General features: G+C 32.7%; 1 pseudogene; it reads left to right on the top strand.

Annotated features, from left to right (window-relative positions):
* Positions 1 to 15,063: 15,063 nt before the first annotated feature.
* LOC111745466 lies at positions 15,064 to 15,180 on the top strand (annotated as a pseudogene).
* Positions 15,181 to 15,558: the final 378 nt, after the last annotated feature.

Raw genomic sequence — 15,558 nt, 5'->3', positions numbered from 1 at the left:
ATTCACCTTAAATTATTCCTCATTGAGTAGCTGGCACAGGGCAGGTGCTCAAAAGACATAAAGGCTAAACAACGACTGAAGGGCTTCTAATGTCAGACACTAAAAGCAGTGTTGGCACTGAAAGAAATGAGAAGAAGAGCAGGTTTAGAGAGGAGGTGACATGTTGGATTTCAAGATATGGAATAATAACTGGAATAACTGGAATAATAACAAGAAATATTAGTAATTAGGGGTATGAGTGAAATTTTAGACATTAAGCTATGTTAAGGAGTTATCTGCATAGAGGAGATCATTGAAATAGATACTATCTTGCTGGAATAGGTCTAAACAGAAAAAAAAAAGAAAATATAGCGATAATTTTGGAGACCATCCATAATTAACAGGAAGAAAGATAAAAAGAAATTGGTGAAAAATATGGAAGAGAGGAAAGTAGAGGGAGATCAGCAGAAGGCACTGTCCTCAGAGGCAATGAAGGACTGGGCTTCAAAGCCTGGAGGTCAGGACTCAGAGTTGCCCTTTATAATTTGTACATGCAAATAAACAAAAATTAACAGTACTAAAACTGAAGGCAGACTGACAATCGCCATTAAGTTACGCTCTTGAGGGAAAAAATCAAGTAAGAGTACATGATTTGTTGGGATGTTTAAGAAAAGAAAGATCTATACAACAGCTACAAATTATAGAGTGAATGCTTCATAACAGTATGTCAATGAAAATAGTTCATCAAGAAAGGTTATTTGCAATTCCAGTTAGATGTAGATTAATTTATTTTTCATTCCATTTTTAACGAATTCACATTAAAGAGGCTCTTTTGAAGGCATAACTTGTTATTTTTTAATAATTTATGTTGGAACTTTAAAAATTAATAATATTTGCACAGGGCTACTTTATAATCACAATATGGGACTTCAAGGTGTGAATTATGATATAATAACTCATAACTTGTACATTTCAACAAGTACTCATCATATGGCCTCATTCTTAGCAAAGCAAAAAGTTATGAATTATTACATAATAATTCATGCTTTGTCACATATTATTACTTAATTATAGAGGAAGAGGAGAATTTCAACTAATTTCAGTCTTGAAAAAAAATCTAACATTTTATCCTTAAAAATGAAAATAATGCAGATGTTTATTTGACATAACCAAATCATTTTAAGCTTTTTTCTATTCAGACCACTCTAGGGTAACTTTTTATAACACTTTTGTCCTTCTGCTTCTTGCAAATTTCAGGAAATCTCTAATAGAGAAATTGAAAATCTCAACATAGGTCTCTAGTCTATATTTCACAGAATTATCCATTTAGGTCTCAAAAGGAAAGAGCTATATTACTTCAAAAATGATTCAAAGTATTACAAAGAAAAATAGAAATATTACTTTTTAACATAAATGAGCAAAAATAAGGGAGTGAAGAAAAAAGGAAGGAAGGAGGGCTAGAAGGAAGGAAGGAAGGAAGGAAGGAAGGAAGGAAGGAAGGAAGGAAGGAAGGAAGGAAGGAAAGATGTAAGGATGGAAGGAAGGAAAGATGGAAGGATGGAAGAAAAGAAGGAAAGAAGGAAGGAAGAAAAGTCAGATTAAAATATGAATTTTTATTAACTATGGTGATTTTCTGATAGTTTTTAAATAATAGAAAAATTCTTCCAAGATAATACATAATATACTTGACTATAATCATTAGAAAACAACATATATATTTTCTTAAAATAGATATAAATATTCTCTCAAGGGTATATCACAAATATTCATCATTAAATGATACTGAAATTTTATTTTGAAACCAAGGCAATGAAATTATTTATTCAATGCTTTCCCTGGTGTTAAATTTTTTTTCTGCCCTTATGAAGCTTACTGTATAGAAAGGAAGAAGGAAAAATATTAGAAATACTAGATCTGAGACAAATAGCAGTTCAATAAAATAGCTGACATACCAAACAAATACTACCAAGTAGTAGAGCTCTAATCCCTCAGATGTGTCACTAAAAAAAAATAATATATTAAAAACTTATATTAAAAATTTGTGGGGCCTGTGTGTTAAAAAAAAATTAATAAAAACTCAGAGAGGAAAAGGTCATATACATGTAGCAGAAATCACTATGCCATGATGCTGACTGATAGGTCTGTCTCTATTACCACTAATCAATCAGTCAATGAATTAATGTTTAAATTTTATTCCACAAACTTTATCAGATGCTATTCTTTTCTCTTACTGTTTCTATGATCTCCCACTTTAATTTACTGTTTTTGGGTATTTTTGTAGCTTAGAGTTAGAAGTAGTGAGTATCAATGACTTAAGACCTGGAGATCTCATACATTCAAATTTTATAGAAACTTTTCAATCAATATAAAGTTTTGTGGTGACACCACTAAGAAAACAATAGGATAACACAGGGAACAAAGTCATGCTTAAGAGCCACAGACTTGCCTGACTTATCTTGAGGTTTTATTCTAAACCGTTAACACTTTGTAGCAACTCTTTCTCTCCTAAGGAATACGTTGGCCTCTCCTGTTTTGGTGTAATGTTCCAGCGATGGCTATATAATCTGCCAGTGTACCTCGAAAGTAGCGAAACAAGGTGAGTGTTTTCAATCATTTTTTAAGATCTCTGATGATATAGCACCACAGCATGCTGTCAACCCTCGGTCTTTTTCAAGCTGGTCTAAACTCAGTTCATCCTGTTGTCTGAGTTTCATACATATATAATGGCATGTTCATATGGTCATAAATGACCAAATCACAATAAGAACCAGGATAAATGTTCTTAAATTGTTTGTTATGCAGCCAGTGCTTACATCGATTGACTTAAATTAGGGTTAATTGAATTATATTGTAATTCTTGCTATAAATAGGACTCTGATATTAATCGCTCATTTAATGTTTTATGTAGGTTTTGTTTTAGTTAGGTTATGTTACGCAAAATTAATTTGTATTTTTTTTTGGTAACACAGATATCTAAGACGAAGCAGTTTATTTGCATAATCACACATCTCTTCCTTACATGATGTAATTATTTTATCTAGAATGCTCATAAAATTATTTTAAATGTTTTATTTAGAAAGAAATTTGAGAAACTTAAGATAATCAATGTGGCCATCGCTTTGCTTAAATTCTATGTTTACGAATGCCTTAAAATGAAAGCTTCTTTAAAGAATAAGTTATTCATTTAATGAGAACAATAAAAATAAGATATTTTTCTTCATAGAATTAGAGAAATTTCTAATTAGTTTTCTGGTTTGCTGAAGTCTGGATATCTTTTAATATTTCCTGGTTCTAAGTGAAATATAGTTTTATATAATCTAGTTAAAGAGCTATGAAAAGGGGCTAAATACCACAGCAATAAGCAATAAAAAAAATTTTTTTTAAAGAAAAATAAGAGACAGAGCAGTGAGAGTTCACCTCAGAATGGCAAACATTGGATAAGGAAAGCAGATTGCTAAAATTACATTAAAGTATGATTATACATTGTATAAGGATACTTACTATTGCCATATGTTTCTACGCTTTTAGTTGCGCAAGATACATCACAGACGTCCCTACTAAATCCTCCAATTTACATACAAAATTAAACTCAATGCTGGACCCACACTTCACATGAGAAGTTTCCCTCTCACAGATGTTGGAGAAAAGATCTTATTTTCAGAGCAGAACTGTGACTTCTGTGGATTTGGGGAGGACTAGCGTCACAGATTCCAAAGCTGCTTAATCCCAATGTCTCTCATACCCATCTGAGGCAACTCTTTGTTTCCTAACTCCTTGAAACCAAACTCTGAACACTCTGAAATGGTAGTTTACCTGAGGAATAAACTAGCAAGCTAATCTGCAATATCAAAGGTAAATTAGAGGAGTGACAAATGTTTGGTGCTTTTTTTTGGTATTTCTTGAACATATAAAGAAAACAACCAATTTGCTCAGTGAGAAATAAACAAAAATATAGCTCATATTCTTTTAACTACATTTGTCCAGCTTCTTATTTTGTGCTATTTAGATTTTTGTGGTTATTTTTCTGTTCGTGTGTTACCACCTAATATTTTAACCTAGTATTTAATGTCTCTCATAGAAGAGAAAAATAATTCTTGCCAGGATTCTTTTTGTTCCTCACTCGAAAAATAAAACTAACTTGTTAAAGAATAAAATCCTAAATATGCTTCAATTAGCAATAGCTAACACTTTTTGAAATTTTCTCCGTAAAACTTGTTACTTCATAAGTGCACGTGGTATTTATTTTTTGAAAAGAGCTATGAAATCAATTATTTCACAGTACAGTAGCCTATATTCTTACATTCTAGCTAAAATTTAGCAAGGCGTTTTGTTACAACCTTATAAATGTCTGCCCTTTTAACATGCCGTAAATGCATTTTAAAATTCGTGCTAAATTCTGGTTGTAATAGGGAAGAATTAATGCTTCCTATTAAATTTAACTTTTGCTGAAACACTCCTACATCAGCTACAGCTCAGAGTTGTAACTGGAGAACTAGCTTCTATAGCAATTAAGGAATAAAATACCTGACTTTTATAATCCATCTTTTGTTCGGAGAAATGCCTGTACTTAAAGCAGTATGGTGCTAGACAAGGGCTTGTGACCACTAAATATTTAATTTCATCGAAATCCATCCATATTCTCTGCTTTGACCATCCCATTACCGGATAGATATTATTTAAACAAACAGGAACGTTTCAATTAAGTGAATACTCAAATTGTTTAGGTGATTATACCATACGTCTTCTCAAAAACCTACTACACTCCTCACAACACATAGATACAAATTCCTCAGCAGAACTCGCTGGTCTATCCACCATCTTCTAAATCCATACTCTAAATTTAGCCACCTTCATCCCTTTTCAAAAACTTCTGCCTGCTCCTAGAATACCTTTTTCTCCTTATTTATTTAAATTCTACCAGTTCTTCATACATTGTATAAGGATACTTACTATTCAAGATACATCACAGACGTCCCTACTAAATCCTCCAATTTACATACAAAATTAAACTCAATGCTGGACCCACACTTCACATGAGAAGTTTCCCTCTCACAGATGTTGGAGAAAAGATCTTATTTTCAGAGCAGAACTGTGACTTCTGTGGATTTGGGGAGGACTAGCGTCACAGATTCCAAAGCTGCTTAATCCCAATGTCTCTCATACCCATCTGAGGCAACTCTTTGTTTCCTAACTCCTTGAAACCAAACTCTGAACACTCTGAAATGGTAGTTTACCTGAGGAATAAACTAGCAAGCTAATCTGCAATATCAAAGGTAAATTAGAGGAGTGACAAATGTTTGGTGCTTTTTTTTGGTATTTCTTGAACATATAAAGAAAACAACCAATTTGCTCAGTGAGAAATAAACAAAAATATAGCTCATATTCTTTTAACTACATTTGTCCAGCTTCTTATTTTGTGCTATTTAGATTTTTGTGGTTATTTTTCTGTTCGTGTGTTACCACCTAATATTTTAACCTAGTATTTAATGTCTCTCATAGAAGAGAAAAATAATTCTTGCCAGGATTCTTTTTGTTCCTCACTCGAAAAATAAAACTAACTTGTTAAAGAATAAAATCCTAAATATGCTTCAATTAGCAATAGCTAACACTTTTTGAAATTTTCTCCGTAAAACTTGTTACTTCATAAGTGCACGTGGTATTTATTTTTTGAAAAGAGCTATGAAATCAATTATTTCACAGTACAGTAGCCTATATTCTTACATTCTAGCTAAAATTTAGCAAGGCGTTTTGTTACAACCTTATAAATGTCTGCCCTTTTAACATGCCGTAAATGCATTTTAAAATTCGTGCTAAATTCTGGTTGTAATAGGGAAGAATTAATGCTTCCTATTAAATTTAACTTTTGCTGAAACACTCCTACATCAGCTACAGCTCAGAGTTGTAACTGGAGAACTAGCTTCTATAGCAATTAAGGAATAAAATACCTGACTTTTATAATCCATCTTTTGTTCGGAGAAATGCCTGTACTTAAAGCAGTATGGTACTAGACAAGGGCTTGTGACCACTAAATATTTAATTTCATCGAAATCCATCCATATTCTCTGCTTTGACCATCCCATTACCGGATAGATATTATTTAAACAAACAGGAACGTTTCAATTAAGTGAATACTCAAATTGTTTAGGTGATTATACCATACGTCTTCTCAAAAACCTACTACACTCCTCACAACACATAGATACAAATTCCTCAGCAGAACTCGCTGGTCTATCCACCATCTTCTAAATCCATACTCTAAATTTAGCCACCTTCATCCCTTTTCAAAAACTTCTGCCTGCTCCTAGAATACCTTTTTCTCCTTATTTGTTTAAATTCTACCAGTTCTTCAAAGTTCATTTTAAATGCAAAATAATCAATGATTTCCCCAACTATGATTAACTTTGTATCTTCAGTGTAGCTCCAGTCCCAGTCTTTCTTCTAATGGCAAAATTTATATGAGTGCTTATTTCTTACCTCACACCACTCCCAAGACGTTAAAAATCTGTTCAATGGGAGCATAATTTGAAATATGTTTTTAGGTTTTCTCTATAGTTCAGTGACGAGGACATAGCAGATGCTCAATAAATATTTACAGATTTGAGATAGATGATGGACAGTCCCTCCATTAGGCCCAGATAAGAGAGACCGCTGCCCTGAATGGACCTCATGCTTGATGGAGTCCTGCATATCACAAACACGCATGCAAAATTAAATGTATTAAAAAGCACAAGGGCACCTCTATCATTGGTATCTATCATTTAATATTGGCAGAGCACAACTCATACATAGTCTTAAACATCTTGTAAAACTTCTGTATCTAATACAGGTCAGACTCCTTAAATGTTTTTTTGTATTTCTTTGCCCGGTGTACTCAAAATATAAGACAACTGTATTACAATGCCCTAAATTTTGTAAGTTTTGCTGCAACCTGTCACAGAAGCACTTGGGTTACAGAGACGACATATTAATTAATTTAGATTCTTCCTCTCAGAGAGCATGAATACGATAAATCCTTACATGGAGAGTGTTAGTTCCTAGTAGTGCCCACCAGCCATTTTCTTGTTTCTCTTTGTATTAAAGCTAATGGCATTTATGAATTAGCATAGTATTTGCAATAGTCGGAACATGGCAGCTGAAAATATTTTGCCATATTAGAAATTCATAATACCCTTAAATCTGTTTATATGTAAACATAATACCAATTATTTACATTGACTATTAGATGGTCGTTGAACACTAGAATTAGGAATTATTTTATTTGAACAAAAATAATAAGATTTAAATAAATTTTTAAAATGTTAAATTGCTACTTTTATATGACAATAAGCCATCTTATTAATTTATACCTCTAAGAATGTTTATATCAAAACTCTTTGAGACAGAAATTAATTTCCCACAAGAAATATGAATATCAATAAACCTAAATCCTCCCTGTTAGCTAAGTAGTGAGTTTATATTGTATGAAAAGTACCGTAAGGATAAATGAAATTAAGATTGAAGATTAGTGAAATGCATATTAGTCTTACTTTCACCAGCATAGAAACTACTGATGTAAAGATAATTTCCAGGCAGAAATAAGTAGAGAAACAATCAAAACACATGAAAATAAGCGTGAACTGTATTTATAAAGGATACTGGATTCTAGCCTATGTGTGACAAGACAAAGTTAAAAGGAACCAGGTTAATTAATCAGTAATGTAACATATAAATAATCATATAGGTCAACTGAGCCTCTGACAACTGAGCCTCTTCTCTTCAAGTGTGACTACAAAGAGGCACAAAGGAACTTTGTTGGGGTGATTTAATATTCTATATCATGACTGTGGTAGTGGTGGTTATACAATTTGTCAAAACTCATCTAATTGTATACTTAAATTTGGTGAATTTTATTCTGTATAAATTATACCTCAATAAAGCTGACAAGGTAAAAAAAATAAAATAAACGACATGGGATTACTATCTTTTAAAAATTCTGACAACGCTTTATATGGTAAAAGTATTAATAAAAACATAGTGTTCAAAATAAAGATTAAAACCTGGGAGGAAAAAAGTGTTAAATTGAAATTTTCAGCTTATTTAAATGCTTTTGTTTTATTGATATCTATTAATAATTTGTATTTTTTAATCAATAATTTTAAATAGCTAGAAGAATATGTTTTTAACAATAAATTAAATACTTTTATTTTTTAATTTTACCTTTTATGTAAGTATATTTTTGTAAAAATAAATTCAAATTTTATACATTTTAGTGGTGGCTGCAGTGGCAAAATTTAAAGGTTTTTCTTTGTGTGAATTTTGTATTTGTTATTTTATATTTTATTTTGTGATAAAATATTTATTTCATTACTTGAAAATAGGTATAGAAAAACACACATGTATAAAAATTAACATTATTTAAAATTTAAATGAAGACTGCCCCATTCCCACTACTATTAATATTTTGGCACATAGCTTTCCAATTTTCCCAACGTGTTTTTGTGAATTTACAAATATGTATGCATACCAGCACATAAACATTTTTGAACAAAAAATCGAATCATAAAATATACACTCACCTGCAACATAATATATCTAAATCTCCAAAAGCAAAATTTAAAGGGAGATTTTTGAAAAAAAAAAGAAGAGTTTATTTTAACTGCTTTAACATTCTGTAACTACATCAGAACATAATATTTTGATATTAAATTCATTTGGTTCTTTTCTTGTCTTTTGGAATCGACCATAGTCTAGATTTTTCTGAAACTGAATTCAATTACTAACACACTTCCACAGTAGTCTCAAATTACTCATTTTTTGAAGAGCAACTGACATTTAGAAATTGACACTCATTTTTGGAGCACCATAAATAAAAACCCTAAAATAATCTAAAAACTAAAAAAATTAATTCCCCAGTGATCACTGACAATGCCTTGTGAAGTCAGTGGCTCGCATAAGAAAATCAGTAGACTTTATGTAGGGGAATAGTATAAATTTTCAATTTTGAATGAGAAGGAATGGTAATTTTCTAGTCTAAAACTCTGTCTTACGTCCAGCCAATGGCTAAACATGGCCACAAAACACAGCAGGGGAGGGGAAATCCATGAAAAGCAAATGTTTAGGTTCTCCTGCAGTCCCATCTTACTTCCACCACCAAAAGAGAAAGAAGATAAGAACATCTGTGGACAGCTATTTCCAAAAGGAGGATTTCACCCAGAACTCCCTTCTGCATTTAATCAATTGCATATGTTGTTTATTGCTCCACCACTGTGAACATTATCGCTTAATTAAATTGCTTCCCTCTTTGGCTATCAAAAAGGCCACATCTCTTTAAAGCCATATTTTATTTAGTTAAAGTTTGTTTTATCATCTACAGAAAGGAATATTAAATTAAATGGGTGACTATTTCAGTTCAAGTTAAAATCAATAATATTTAGGTGGGCCTTAGGTACTAAGTTCTAAAACTCTATGTTTTTCACTTTGCTGCAGATCTATATCTAAACATCACTGACGGTTCTTTCTCCCATGTTCATCTATGATTTATGACTGCTCTAGCAGGTGGGACGAAAGCTCCAAGGCCTCTTGCAGTGTTTAGGCTTCTAACAATCAGAGGGGTTTTCATTTCTCACTCTTTTTGAACTGAGAGTATATTTCTCAATTTTAGAACCTCATAAAAAAATAGAATTTTAAAAATTTCAGAGCTTAATCTGTTTTCTAAAATAGTTAATATTTGAATTTAGGAAAAAAATGTAATTCTATAAAACATACCCTCAAATTTTATGTGACAAAATCAATTTAAGTCCTTAGATAAAGATTTTTAGCAATTTCTTATTTCTTCATTACTCCAAGATAATCTGCTGAGAGATAAATTCTTCAAATGCTTTTGAGTGATTTCAAAAATTTTTTCTGACAAAAAACTTCTCATTCATGAAACTTGAACTCATTCTTTGAGAAATGGTGTTTCTATTCTCCTATTTAATTTACATATTGGAAATGGTTATAAATAGCATTACAGAATGATTAATTTCAAACCACAAATTATTAATTGCTTGAACACAGAACAAATTTGTCATTCAATCTCTATAAAAATTATGTTTTTTTTACAGTGGACATGTTGAAACTTAACTATTTTAACAAGCATGGTCAAAATTTCATCAAAAGACATCCCCCGCAAAAGGAGAACTATATTTTTTAAAGAAAATAAATTTGAAGTCTAAATTATTGCTAACTTTAAAAAATTATCCAATTACTAATTTGAATTACTAAAGTATATTTTGTCAGAAATGTTCTTTAGCAAGTAAGGTACAAAAATCCCGTTTCTGTAGCAGTATTACAATGTAATTATTTCTTTTTGCTGTTTAATATCAACATATCTCAATAAAAATGAAAATCAACTAATTTCTTTTAATTATACTGGGAGTTGTTCATTTACTGAAAACAATGACATGGAGGAAATTTGAAAAATCCTTACAGTGATTCCTCTTTTTTAGATCATTTCATCCATTCAAGTTTAATGTAAAAACTAAATGAAACACTACAAACATGATATATTAAAACTGAGTAGAGTTATACTGTGAAATAGGTGTTTCGAATTTATACTTTTGAATCTATTTTGAAATTTTAAAAATTAAAAAACAAAACATTTACTCTTAACAATACTATATGTCCATGTAAAGATTTTTATATGCTTTGAATATTTTATTCTTTTAACCAATCAATCGAACATCCAAAAGAGGAACTTATCTAATTGTTTGTATATATCTAAATGCTACTTGACTAAGCAAGCTCTATAGAAAACTTCTAAAATAGACATTTAAACTTGCCATGAAATTAAAGTTTGGTGTGAAGAATTTGAGGAGGTATACTGAGAATTTGGGCTCTCTCCAATATACTCATAAAAAAAGAGACTGATTTCCAAAAATACGTAACCTAATACTGAAAGAATTGACCATTTTAATCATCATTAGTAAATTTACATCTAAAACAACAAAAACACTTTAAGATTATTGACTTATATGAATGGATGTTCAAAGTCTCCCTTTTCTTTTTATTTTTAAACTTCTATTTGTAAGGAAAGGAAATAACCTTTACTGTATAGTAGGTATAAAAGGAACCAGATGATTCATCTCTGTGAATCTGCTTGTTGAATTTGATGGATCATTCTTAAAAGCGACGTTGCTAATCTTCAGGTTTTCTTTTTTAGGTTATTCACAGATCAGTGGGTTTTCCAGCTAATACAGGTCTGATGCTCTTCTGTCTTCACACATGGTATTCATCATATCTTGACAAGAAAAGACCTTCAGTCTACAAATAACCTTCACTGAAGTAAGACATGTAAGTGGGTTTCTTTATGAAAGATAGATTTTATGGCTGAATAAAAAACAACTGTAGTTAAAAAGTGTCATTGCATGGCCTTATTTGAAGATTTTTCCTTCAAGTAACTTTAATGTTTGTTGTTAAAACTCCTAATAGACCCCCCCCAAAAAAAGTATTAAATTACTTTATCATTAACTACGAATGCAACAGGAAGAGTTGTTCAGCTCAGTATTTTATCATTCTGAAGCATTCAGGCCTTAAAATATTTAAGCATCCACATTAGTTCTTGTCAAACTAGCATAAAGCAGTGCATAATATGACCTGCGTGTAAGAGCAGAACAAGATAAGAGGTTACAGTCAGGGTGAAATTTCCACAATGGTATTGCCCTGCGCTATAGATAATAGTTTGCCTTCCTGTTTCCAGACAATTACTAAATGATATTGAATGTTTTCTTTATGTTTTCACTTGGTCATGCTAAGGAAGAGAATCAAGTTTAGTTGATATTGAACTACCAAGGATGAAACAATAAATTTGAGGCATCCTACACACCCTGTATGATTTCAAAAGGCTAATTAGAAAATATTTTTAAAAAGATCAAATTTCATGGTGTCAGATAGCGTGGTAATTAGTGTTATCATGGTATAAATGACAACTTTGAAGAAAATATTAAAAACAAGCTGTGCAAGAAACAAAATGATTTCTCATTGAAACTAAAGTGTCTGAAGAATCTCTTTGCATAGAGTCTACTATGCACTGATTAAAGGAATAGTTGAGAGACAATTTCTTTAAACACCCTTTAAATCCCTCCATTGGCTTTAACTATATTAGCATAACCTTATGTAAACCAAAACATATCGAAATGTGATTATCAGTGAAATTAATATACAGCATTTAAAAACACAAATTGTAACCCTACTACGTAGAATGAGAAATTGTAAGAAAATGTGGTTGCCAGCAGTGGGTTAGACAGTACTAACAAAAAATCCTACAAAATCTTAAAACTCTGTTTTCCATAGGCATTTATTATAAGGCTATCCCATTCTTGTCTAGCTTTTAATCCAAACAATGATCCTGGAACAAAAATACTATTAATGAGATATAAGGATCACAACAGTAGGCATATATTAGTAAATGTACCCCCACTTTTAATTGTCATTCATTCATTCGATCATTCAAGAAACACTGAATTCCTGATAATATGTGTGAGTTGCTGGAGAAACAGTGGTAAATAAGGCAACAGCTAGTTCAAGGAGCTTACATTGTGATGGGGCAGAAAAACAATGAACAAAAATCAAATACAAAACACTTACAGGCTATAATATGCAATGCATAAAATAAACCAGGCATTGAAATAAAACAGATTGGTTAGGGCAGTTTTCTCTGAGGAGATGATATTTAAGCTAAGACCTGAAAGGAAAAAGAAGCTGGCTGGCTGATTATCTGAAAACCAAGAGAAAGGTGTTTCATGTGGAAAAACAGCAAGCATTTAAGAGTGCTAGAAACTTAGAAAAAGCCAGCTGTAACAGCATTTAATGACCAAGACAAGGCAAACAAAATGAAATGGGAGAATTACCCAAACCACATAAACTCTCTAGATCATAATGTATTATCATATACATCTTTGGATTCAATTTACTAAAATTATTAGGAATTTTTGAACTTTTGGTCAAAACGGTGGAGTAAGTAAATGCTGTGCTTGCCTTCTATTCACGACCACATCAACATTACAACTAAATTATAGAACAGCCATCATTGGGAGTCACCTGAAGTCTAGCTAAAGAGAGGTCCTACAATTGGGGTCACAGAGAAGAGGCACCTCAAGATTGGTAGGAGTGGGGGAGACACAAAATGGGCTAGTCCCACAACCACGTGTGGCGGTCAAGAATCAGGAGAGATATCTTGGCTGCAGAGGCCCACCCAGGGAGAGCAAGGGGCCCCAGCCCCACACTGAGCTCCCCATCCCAGGGTTTCAGTGCTGGGAAATAAAGTTCCCACAACTTCTGGCTATGAAAACCAGTAGAGATTGTGGCTGAGACAGAGGATTGCAAGAGTCACAGACATTCCTCCTAAAGAGCTCATGCACAGATTTACTTGGCAACAGACTCACTTGCTCTGAGTTCCAGAGAGAGGGCAGCTGTTCAAAAGGTATCAGGGACATATGGGAGAAACCGAATTGTCTGGCTTCAGGACAAGAGCTGGAAGGACAGCTTTCTCCCAGAAAGAAGTGCTAGCAAGAGCCATTGTTTCTTTATTGAGCCCTGCCCCCTCACCCAGAGCACAGATGCAGGTGGCCACCATATTGACTCTCCATCACCCTAGCTAACACTCATTCGTCCAGTCCAGGCAATTCTGAGACCTTGCCCCTCCCAACTTGTGGGCCCACCTTAGCATCCTCTCATGGCTTTTCCATATAAACAGCCTGTCTTGGCTCATGCTGCGGACTTTCCTAAAATCTCTCGAAAGTTCACAAAACCTTAACAAGTAGCATCTGGCCTCAGAGTTCCCCATACCTCCTGCTAAGTAGCCTCAAGCCCAGCACTAGTGGCAGCCAGCCTTGGTTCATGGCTTGGCCTCTCCAGGCACACTCAAGTCCAGCATATGGTGGTGGCCATCTGTGGATTGCTGGTGGCTCATGTCTCACAAGATACCTACTACATAAAGCTACTCTCCAAAGACCTAGAGACATAGCAGCCCTACCTAATACAAAGAAACAAACACAGAGTGGCAACCAAAATGGGGATACAATGAAACATGTCCAAAATGAAAGATCAGAACAAAGCTCCAGAAAAAGAACTAAACAAAATGAAGACGAGCAACCTACCAGATGCAGAGTTCAAAACACTGGTTAAAAGGATGTTCTGTGATCTCAGTGAGAATGTCAACAAAGAGATAGGAAACATAAAAATGGAGATAGAAAACATTTTTTAAAAAGTCAGAAATGAAGAATACAATAACTGAAATAAAGAATGTATTAGAGAGAATCAATAGTATATTAGATGAAGCGGAAGATTGAATCCGTAATTTGGAACATAAGGCAGCACAAAACACCCAATGAAGAGCAGCAAGAAAAATGTATCCAAAAAAATATGAAGATAGTTGCAGGGGCCTCTGGGACAACATCAAGTATACCAACATTCGCATCTTAGGGGTACCACAGAAGAGAGAGAGAGAGCAAGAAATTGAAAACCTGTTTGAAGAAATAATGACTGAAAACTTCCCTAACCTGGCAAAGGAAATAGACATATGAAGCCAAGAAGCACAGAAAGTTCCAAACAAGATGAAACCAAAGAGACATAATAATTGAAATGTCGAAGTTTCGAGACAAAGAGAGATTCTTAAAAGCAGCAAGAGAAAAGCAGTACAAGGGACCTCCCATAAGACTGTCAGCTGATTTCTCAACAGAAACTTTGCAGGCCTTGATGGTATGTGATAAGATTAAATCAAATTTCTAAGCACTAAAATAGTAGAGTCATAAAGAGAAAAATATTTAAAAGTAAAAAAAGGATTTTTAAAATATATATACATTGTATGCTCTAAATGAAGTTAAAACCTGATTCACATCTTGGAAACTCTGTAAATTATCCTTATGGCAAATACTACTGAATTGTCATGGAAAACAACACTTAAAAAAAAAAAAAAAAAAAACACTGGGCATAGAAAACTGATAGATAAAACTACAGTTTCAGTCATATTTATACGTACTATAAAATAAAAATGCATAATCTTAAGCATTCTGAGACAGAGTTTTGTTAAGATCACAGCATTGATAAAACTATTAAAATTCTACCTTTGTCAACGAACATGCCACCCTGAATGAGCCCGATCTCGTCTGATCTCGGAAGCTAAGCAGGGTCGGGCCTGGTTAGTACTTGGATGAGAGACCACCTGAAGACCAGGTGCTGCAGGCATTAAAAATAAATAAATAGATAGATAGATAGATAAATAAATAAATAAATAAAAGATAGCTAGATAGATAAATAAATAAATAAAATTCCACCTTCAAGGAGATTAAATTGGATCCTAACACAACATATTATGTATAGTCTCCTTATTTTGTTTTTAACTATTAAATTAATTTTTTAAATCACTGCTTTCAGAAATAATAATGTATCAATAATATTTTATTCACGCTGTAATATAAGAATAAAATGGTTTTTAATATTTGGAAAAGGTAGTATTTTCTAGACTGGCAATTTAATAAATATTTGGGTAACTATACCCGTCCTCAACATCTAAAGTGAATAATTTAATACAATAGCATCACTGAGTGGTAGATTTGCATGCAA

This window comes from Pteropus vampyrus, unplaced genomic scaffold, assembly GCF_000151845.1.
Source record: "Pteropus vampyrus isolate Shadow unplaced genomic scaffold, Pvam_2.0 Scaffold155, whole genome shotgun sequence".
Classification (NCBI taxonomy): domain Eukaryota; kingdom Metazoa; phylum Chordata; class Mammalia; order Chiroptera; family Pteropodidae; genus Pteropus; species Pteropus vampyrus.
The sequence above is the reverse complement of the archived record's forward strand: the minus strand, read 5'-3'. Positions and strand labels throughout refer to the sequence as shown.